We start from the raw sequence: 9,331 nt of genomic DNA on the forward strand, positions 1-9,331 counted from the left end.
ACTTGAATTTGATTTTATTAGCCTAATATAGCTTTGACGAACATAGCTTAGAAAATCTGTATATATTAATTAGATATTGTTTTCTTTTGAATTTAGCTCGAGAAGATGAGTTAAAATTCTCTGTAGCTTAGAACACTATTTAAGATTTCACAACAAAACTAAGAGCAGCCTCTTGCAGGTGTGTTTCCATTGTTTTTTCCTTTAATAGTTTGTTTGCATGTTTTCACATATATATATATTTGTTGAATTATTGGTCATTGGTTATATCGAGCTTAGAAATTGTACTTAATTCTTTTTCTGTTGACTGCCATAGAGTGAGTGTTGAATATTTAAATAAAGTTCGTGGACCTACTTTATCAAAAGATTTTGGAATCTACCCTTGGGAAAGACAATTGTTGTGCAATTTAATAGTCGTAATCAATCAATTAGAAAAGAGGGTCGAAAGATTGCTAGCTTTCTAGGCATCATTGCTAGAAAACCAGATTTGACACCGTTAAATACAAATGATTGGCGAGTGGGTTTGACGAAGAAGTAAAGAAAAAATTGGTGGAGTTTGTGAGGGTATGGAAATATTATTCTTAACAAGTATCATTTCTTTTTATTCATGATATCATCTTTTTAACTTTTTTCTATCTTTTCAGAAAAAGTTCTCAATTCCAACACATGGAGAAGAGTTTGTGGAAAAGTCAATAGAAAAAAAAATGGAGGGACTATAAATGTGACTTAAAGGGTATGTATGTGACCAATTATAATACCAAAGATGCCTTGATGAAAAATAGACCAAGTCACATACCAAGAGATCAATGGAGTTGTCTCATCTCATATTGGCTTTCTGAAAAAGCAAAGGGTAGTGATAGTTTTTTTTAATTAGTACTGACCTGTTTTTATTGAATTCTGTAACTATGTAGTTCCATATCCAAAATATGTTTGAACTGATAAATAGTTGTACTATCTTAAAATGTGACTTAGCTACCGATGATCCCCCTTTCCTTGTGGTAATATTGACACGAATAAGGAAATCAGCAAGATTCGATATGCTTCTTTCATGGTCAAAAGTTATGCTAAATAAGAACTGATGTTTTATTTTCTCCTTTTAGAGGCGTAGTCAAACAAATATAATTAGTAGATCTAAGCTAAATATGCCTCACACCGGAGGGTCCAAAAGCATAGCAACCTTGATGAATGAACATGTATTCATGCATACATTACTTACTATAATATTTTACAACTCATTTCAATCATGATTTATTCATTTGGAATGAATTGTACTTGATTAGGCTATAGATGGAATAGAGCCTACACGTGCAAAAGTCTACATATTAACTCTTACAAAATGCAAAGATGATAGATCATTGGATGAGGAGTCTTCAAATGTAGTTGTAAGATTTCTTACCCTTTTAACTTTTAAGGTTAAAGTATGAGTAGTTAGTAGCACATGACTTGATATCATTTATCTTGTCATAAATTATTGTCTTCATTATTCTCAAAACATGATGAAAGAGAAGTTGAGTAATGGTGAGACGTCTGAGGAACAATCACGTGACAATGTTGCCTGGGAAGGAGATGTGTATTCTCAAGTGTTGGTACGTGGTTTAGGACTTGGTCCAACCCCTTCTCTGTTATGGGGCAGTAAGTCTTTCATACAAAATGTTGTTGTTGATGATTTGTGTGATGAGGCCGATATGCACATAATCTAGAACAAGAGATACATGATTTGAAAGAGTTGAACAAAAACAGGATGAAGAAATGTCTTCGAAAGAAATATCTTGATAATTCTTATTTACTCATTTTCACAACAATCAAATATACTTTTGTAGCAGCTTCTACTTGACAAGAAGATCAATGATTTTCTATAGCACAAACTATCACTTGGTTTTCAAAATCTGAAAAGTATCAATCTGTTGGAGAAAAAGTATTTGATTAAAACATATTTGAATAGTCCAAACTACATTTAGTAAATACTCTTTCGTTTCAGATTTTTTAGTGTACTTTTACTTTTATTTAGTTTAATATAAAATGTTATTCTTTCTTTAGGTGGGGCACATCATTAAGACCACAAAGTGAAAAGACATTTTTATATATTAAACATATACTCCTTAAATTAAAAATCTTCTTTGTTTTGTAAAAATTCCATATCAAATTAAGATCAGACCAATCTATAAATATATATTTTTATCTGTCTATAATACCTAACTTAAAACACCAAATGTAGTATATTTTCTTGTTTTTATATTGTATTTATTTTATTTATGTGTATTATACTATATTATACTAAAGACAAACACATTTTGACATTGAAGGTTATGATATTTTCGAAGAGTTTTAGCTTTTCAGATATGTTGTGAGCTTTAAGAAGGGTTGTGACTCTTCTATACTGTTACGACTTTTCAAAAGAGTTGTAACCTTTCCATGGGTTGTGAAATTTCCGAAGAGTTAAGAAGGGTTGTGACTCTTCTATAGCTTAGGTTGTGACATTTTTTATGAGTTGTCACTTTTCTGATAAGTTGTAATTTTTTTCAAAGCGTTGTGATTTTTAAATGAATTGTGACTTTTCAAAGAGTTGTGGCTTTTTCAATAAGTTGTGACTTTTCAAAAGAGTTATGACTTTTTGAATAAGTTGTGACTTCTCGAGAAGGTCATGATTTTTCAAATAAGACACAAAAAATATTTGTTCGTACTACTCTTTGTTGATTATAAATAGAGGGTCTTCCTCTCAATTTCAAACCACAATTTTTCCCAATCTTCTACTCTTCTTCTTCTTGCATTTAATTTTTTTGTATAATTTATTATCGTTAAGTGAGTTTGAAGTTTAGTGGAATATGAGGTACCACTATTTCTGATGACATGTGTATTTCACCTTTAGATCTTTTTTTAAGAGACATTTTTCTTCTTTTCTTCTTTTCTTCTTAAACCTTTGTTCTTCATTCATATTTTAGCCCTAACTATTTGGTGAGAACTTTGATTTGGACAAAATAAGGGGGCTGAATTGGGGGCTCTCTTTTGTCTCTCTGTAGGGATATGTCGTCGCCGGCGACATAGTCAGACAATTTTGGTGCCGCCACCATCTCCACCTATGCCTTTATAATTTATCCGCTTTCACTATTAGCTCCTCCACTTACACAAAGAAATCTCCGCCATTTCTTTCAAATAAAAAAATCCCATAAAAGAGAATATTTATACCACCACCAAGACCACTACGAGTTTAATTTGATTAGAATTATTTTTTGGTGATTGGAGATGGTGGATTTGATTTATTTTTTTTCAAAATTCTTATATGGAAGTTGTTACGAAATTTACAATAATGAATTTTGTGGAGAAGTGGTAATGGCTCATCAATTTTGGGATGATAAGGGTGGAGATATTTGGCATATGCTACCGCACGTACGATTGGAAATCTGGCTATAGATTGAGGAAGCTTTCTACCATTTTTTCTTCCTTTAGTTCTTTCTTATGTAGCGCGCTTATGATTTTAAGTTTTTCTTTCCATTTTGGAGTTAAGGTATGGTTGTCCAAAATAAATTTGGTATGCAAGTTTTATGTAATTTTGTACTATTTTGTATTGTTATGGAATTTTTTAAATTTATTTTTGTGTTATTATTCTTTTAATTTCTACTTAATATGATAAAAATTATTTTAATACCTGATGAGTTTAATAATAATTGAATAGTTTAGCAATATGTCTCTTTTTAAATACACGTAATTTACAAAAAGATTGCTAAAAGATTATTACTTTGAAAAAAGAATGTGATTGTGTTACTATATAGTCAATTAACATAGTGTGTGAATTTTCATGCCTGGAGGCTACTCCCTTGATGTAACATGGGACCTAGGATCACGAGTGACCCCAAGCTAACCCTAAAGCTTGCATATTATAAGCATACTAAGAATCTCTAAGAAAAAAATGAACTTATGCGGAAGATAAGTTAAGTGATAACTGAAGGTGGAGAATACCCAAAATTGATATGAATGTATATAACTTGCTAAGGGTTCAGAGATACTGCATATTCACTCAAAGCGCAAGCTTAACATAATACTATGTCTAATAAGACTCTATTGACTAGAGTTAATGGGACATGCCCTACCTAACCCTAGCAAAACTGAAAACTGAACTAAAAGACTGAATATGAAAAGAATATGTCTATTGTCCTCAAAGTATGATGACTCGTCACTGAAAATACTGGATATAAATCTATGTGTGATCTGAGATGCTGAATACTTGAACCTTCATCATGAAAGGATGTAGCGTAAAACATGTGTTAGTACTTGGAATGTACTGCATGCAGGATACAAATAATATATGTACAAATATATAGGTTGGCCAAAGCATAGTCAAGCAATGACATAATCTGAACATAATGTAAATACTGAATTTTTAACTAACAAATGAGTTGAATGCAATGAACAAGTATTGGTTATGAACATGACATGCTGAGACTGAATAGTGAAGTATAAATTGAAAACCTAGTCAAATGCACTACAGTCTGACTGTGGGAGCTACTATAAATCGACAAAAACCACGTGAGCCAAACCCAATGTCCGATGTATGCACCTTATAAAGAGGGCCAAATGTACCTTGCTATGAGTATAAAGGTATGAGTGGCGTGATCACTAAATCTGATGTCATACAGAGGGGACATATAATCCTTAGAGGCACGTAGTTATGGGACTATGAGGGCAGTCTGAACCCTAGTCCAACTTGGTGCTAATTCTACTGACAATGTAATATTCAAAATCAGAGGATTATTTATTTGTTTAACTGGCCTAGCAAGTGTAATTCATGAACTAAGAAAATTTTTCACAACAAGAGTTTTGAGTTTCATACAAGGAACCAAGCAACGTTTCCAGAAAACATGATAATTCGATTAAGAATACTATAACAACTAATTCACAACAATTCCCAAGGTTAGAAAACTATATAAATAATCAAGAATCTAACTGAATTGTAGGGACCTAGTGGATGCAAGGAACCCACTAGTGAAATCCCACATACCTGGTGACGAAATCTAAAAAGAAATCTTTTGATTTCGGGGGTGGAACTTGAAGAAAACCTTTTTCTTGTTCTTGAGAGGTTGGTAGACTTTCCTCTTCTTTTTGGTCTAAGTTTTGTCTAATTTTGGTCAATAATCGATTAGGGTAAGTTCCGACGAAATTACTAGGCTGAGACTGAGTAAAACGACATAGTTTAGGATTTAAACGACACAGTTTAAATGTCCAACACGTAAGGAAAAAATACTAAAAAGCCCTAACTTAAAATCTAACGGATGCCAACCACAACACCAATAACTGTCCGTCGTTGGGACCACGACCCATTAAGTGGGTTGATAATAGTAATGAATCATTTGGTTACAAATTCATTTAATTGGGACATAATATCTACTCCTTTAACAAGTATATGTATATAATCAGAAAAACATTATGTATATGTGGATGAATATATAATTTTTAATTTACAATTTTATACTGGCTACAAATTGTATACAGTAATATGGGACAAACGTGCATCCCGCTTTCCCAAAACTAGTAAGATACAAGGTTACAATCAAACTGAATAAAAAAACAAAACAAATAAAAAGTAAATTATTAACTTTCGGCCCGAAAAATTATAATAATGTAATGGACAAAGGGTCAAATATACCCTTATTCTAAAGGAAATAGTTTATCTATATTCTTCGTTTTACTTTTGGTCCAAATATACCCCTCATGTTATACTTTGAGTCCAAATATATCCCTCTCATTATACTTTGATGTAAATATACCCTTAATTTTGACAGAAAAACATGTGACAAACTCAAAATAAAATTATTTACTCTCAATTTGCTTAGAAACTCACTTGTGCAACTCATTCCCTCCGTTTTGAGCTGTTATTTTCATTTTCCTATTCATTTTCTGTAGGAAAAATTCATAAATATCCCCGACCGAAATCATAGAGACACATCTAAACATAACTAGAGTCCTATTACCCACCTAAACTTATTTAAAATGAAATGAATACACCACGAACGCTGACATGTCATAGAGAGAATGCACACTCTCTTGAAGGTAAGTGATGAGTGCACAAATTAGACAGATGTTATTTTTAAATTGGTCACTTTGTAATTAGTTAGTACACATATTTATTGATAATAAAACTTATATATATTTAATTATTTTTTTTCTTTTTTTGTAAAATATTTATTTTAATTTCTTCACTTAAATTTTTTTGATTTATTATCTTTCCAGTTTTAATTATTTTTAATAAATTGTGTGTATTTTTTAAAAAAACAATTTAAAAGTGTCCTTTAATTTTAATGTTTTAATATTTTTATGTTTTATTTTATTTTATTCACGTATTTAGATATCTGTTCAAAATTAACTCATTTTAAATACAAGACATTTGAAATCAAATCAAAACGAAAGACAAAAAAAAACTCAATAGAAAAATAAAAGAGGAAAAATGAATGCAAGTAAAATAAAAAGTTTCAATACAAGGTAAAAATTGTTAACTTAATTCAAATACAAGATAAAAAATAAGAATATGTTTCTTCAGAAAATTAAAAATTATTTTTAAAAGAAATTACATAATATTATTTTTAAAAAATAAAGAAATATATTTCAATTTTATTTTTAAAAAATAATTTTTCATTAAAAAATTATTTACACACATGACGAGCGAGTGTGTACAAACACAACAAACTTGGGTGGTCGAAGGTGTCACATGAGTACAAAAGGTGCACAAAAATACGAATAAAATAAGTTTAAGGGGTATTAAGATCTTAGTTAAGTTTAGGTGTCTCTGAGATTTCAGCCATAGGCTAAGGGATACTTATACATTATCCCTTCTCTATTTTTAAACTTTTGTACTAGAAATAATAAAATAGAAAGGGGCCTAAAATACCCTTGAAGTATTGAAAATGGTATATATAACTACCCCTCATCTACCTATTGACTTCAAAATACCCTCCTCATCCACCTATGGATCACAAATACATTTCCCATCCATCTTTAGGTCCAATTTTAGACACTTCAATAATATAGACCCATTTAAACTAATTAAATAATCTATTTAATTACGTGGTGCTCAAACATTGGTTGACATTTAATTATTTAATATAATTTTAAACTTATCGATTATCCACCCATTTTTAACTAAACCTGCCCCAATACTTACTGAACTCGCCAGATCAAATACAAAAAGAACCCATTCTCTTCATGATAGACATGGGTTGGACCTGCTAGATGATGGTGTTAACTAGTGAGTATTTCGGTTTGAAAGACAAATGGGTTTCACTTAATGTTATTGAGTAGAGACTTAATTGACTTGCATTGGGATTTGGGAATATACTGCAAATAAGTGGTGTTGGCATTCTTAATTACTTAGGCTAAGAAATGATCATTTCTCTTATTACAAGGAAAAAACTACTAGTGAGTTTCTGTTTTTATTTCCTTTTTTGCCAAGAAATAATTTTATCGAATAAGCTGCGCCACCGAGGAGGTAATGAGTGTATGCAGAAAATTCGCTGGACTTGACTCTTCTATGCAACCAAGGAATCAATGAAGTCCAATGCAAGAATTATGTTTTCTTTCCCCTTAGAGCATAAGTCATTTCTGCTAAACCTATGCAAAAGATAAACTTCTTGGTGCATAGCTGGTGATAATGTTTCATTCTTTACCATTGCACATTGAACTCCGAGTCACTTGTCTTTTTTCTATGTGATCACGATTCCATTTACATTATATGTTTTCTATGGGAAGCTCTGTTAGTTCTTTTAAAGGTTCAATTTGCTTAAGAAATAAGAGCGGGTTCTTTTTGTATTGGGTCTGGAGGATTCAATAAGTATTGGGGCGGATTTAGTTAAAAATGGGTAGTAAGGGTAGGTTTAAAACTATATTAAATAATTAAATTTCAACCAATGGTTTAGCGCCATATAATTAAAAGGATTATTTAATTATTTTAAATGGTGCTCCATTATTGTAGTGACTAAAATTTGACCTAAAGGTGGATGGAGAGGGTATTTGTGAGCCAATAGGTGGATGAGAAGGGTATTTTAGATCCAATAGGTGGATGAGGGTTAGTTGATAGTATTTTCAATACTTCGAGGGTATTTTAGGACTTTTTCGATAATAAAATATGCACATCACACAACATCATTGTTCTGCATTTTCCCCTTGCAAAGTAAAAATCTTCAATATATTTCTATAAGGGGAATTCACAAGTACCCCCTAGACGATGACCGAAATTTAAGAGACACATCTTCACGAAACTAAGGTCCTATTACCCCCTGATCTTAGTTTTATTGTTATTTTGTGAACCTTATGTCTTACGTGACACACTCCGTGATTCCACACAATTGAGGCGCGTGAGAGACATTTGAATACCACGTAAGCCAAAAAGGTGTACAAAATTACAAAAAGAAAAAAAAGTTTAGGGGGTAATAGGATCTTAGTTTAGTTAAGGTGTGTATTTGTTATTTCGGTCATAGTCTAGGGGTAGTAGTACATTTTCCCTTTCTATAAAATTAATCATTGTACCACATGTTCTTACTATTATAAAAGTACAAGAAAATTAATGAACGTAGGGAGTCATCGATTTTTGGATGCTGAAAATTCTTAGAACATATCTCAATAATGTATTTTCTTTGATTAATATTGACACTTTTAGAAGAGGTTAAGCATGATAATTTTTTATTTAGAAAAACCTCAATTCGACAGAAAGAAAAATCATATTAGTTTTTGAATACGATAAATTATTAGCTTCTTTTAAAAAGAAGATGCATATAAAAGAATTCAAAAAGGAGGAAATGAGTTTCTAAAAAAATTAAATATTTGAAATTCGAGATGAATTATTTGATTTTGAGTTTGTCACGTGTTTTTCGTTAAAATTGAGGGTAAATTTGTGTCAAAGTATAATCAAAAGGGTATATTTGGACCTAACATATCACGAAGTGTATATTTAAAATATTTCCAATAATAGAAGGGTAATATTTGATTATTTTCCCTAATATAATTGTAAAAAATATTGTTGGTAAAATTTTCTTCTTTCCAAATTGTGTATAATTGGATTTTAAAAGGAAAACAAAAATTGTTCCTATATCAAGTCAGAAATTTGATTCCTTAATTTTTGACTCCAAAGGGACACAAAATCAAATGTCCTTGTACTGGGAGCACAAATCAAATGTTCCTACATGAAATCAGACATCTCTCTAATCTCTATTTGTTAGTGGATCTGATTGGTAAGCTTTCTCCTTCTATTGTCTTTCTATATATGAGATTATATAAAAAAAAATCCGGTTTTGTTATAATTATTTTATTTCCTGATTTGAGGTTAGGGTTGATATTTGAGATGTCTTTGTTT

Source organism: Solanum pennellii, chromosome 4 (genome assembly GCF_001406875.1).
Source record: "Solanum pennellii chromosome 4, SPENNV200".
Lineage (NCBI taxonomy): Eukaryota > Viridiplantae > Streptophyta > Magnoliopsida > Solanales > Solanaceae > Solanum > Solanum pennellii.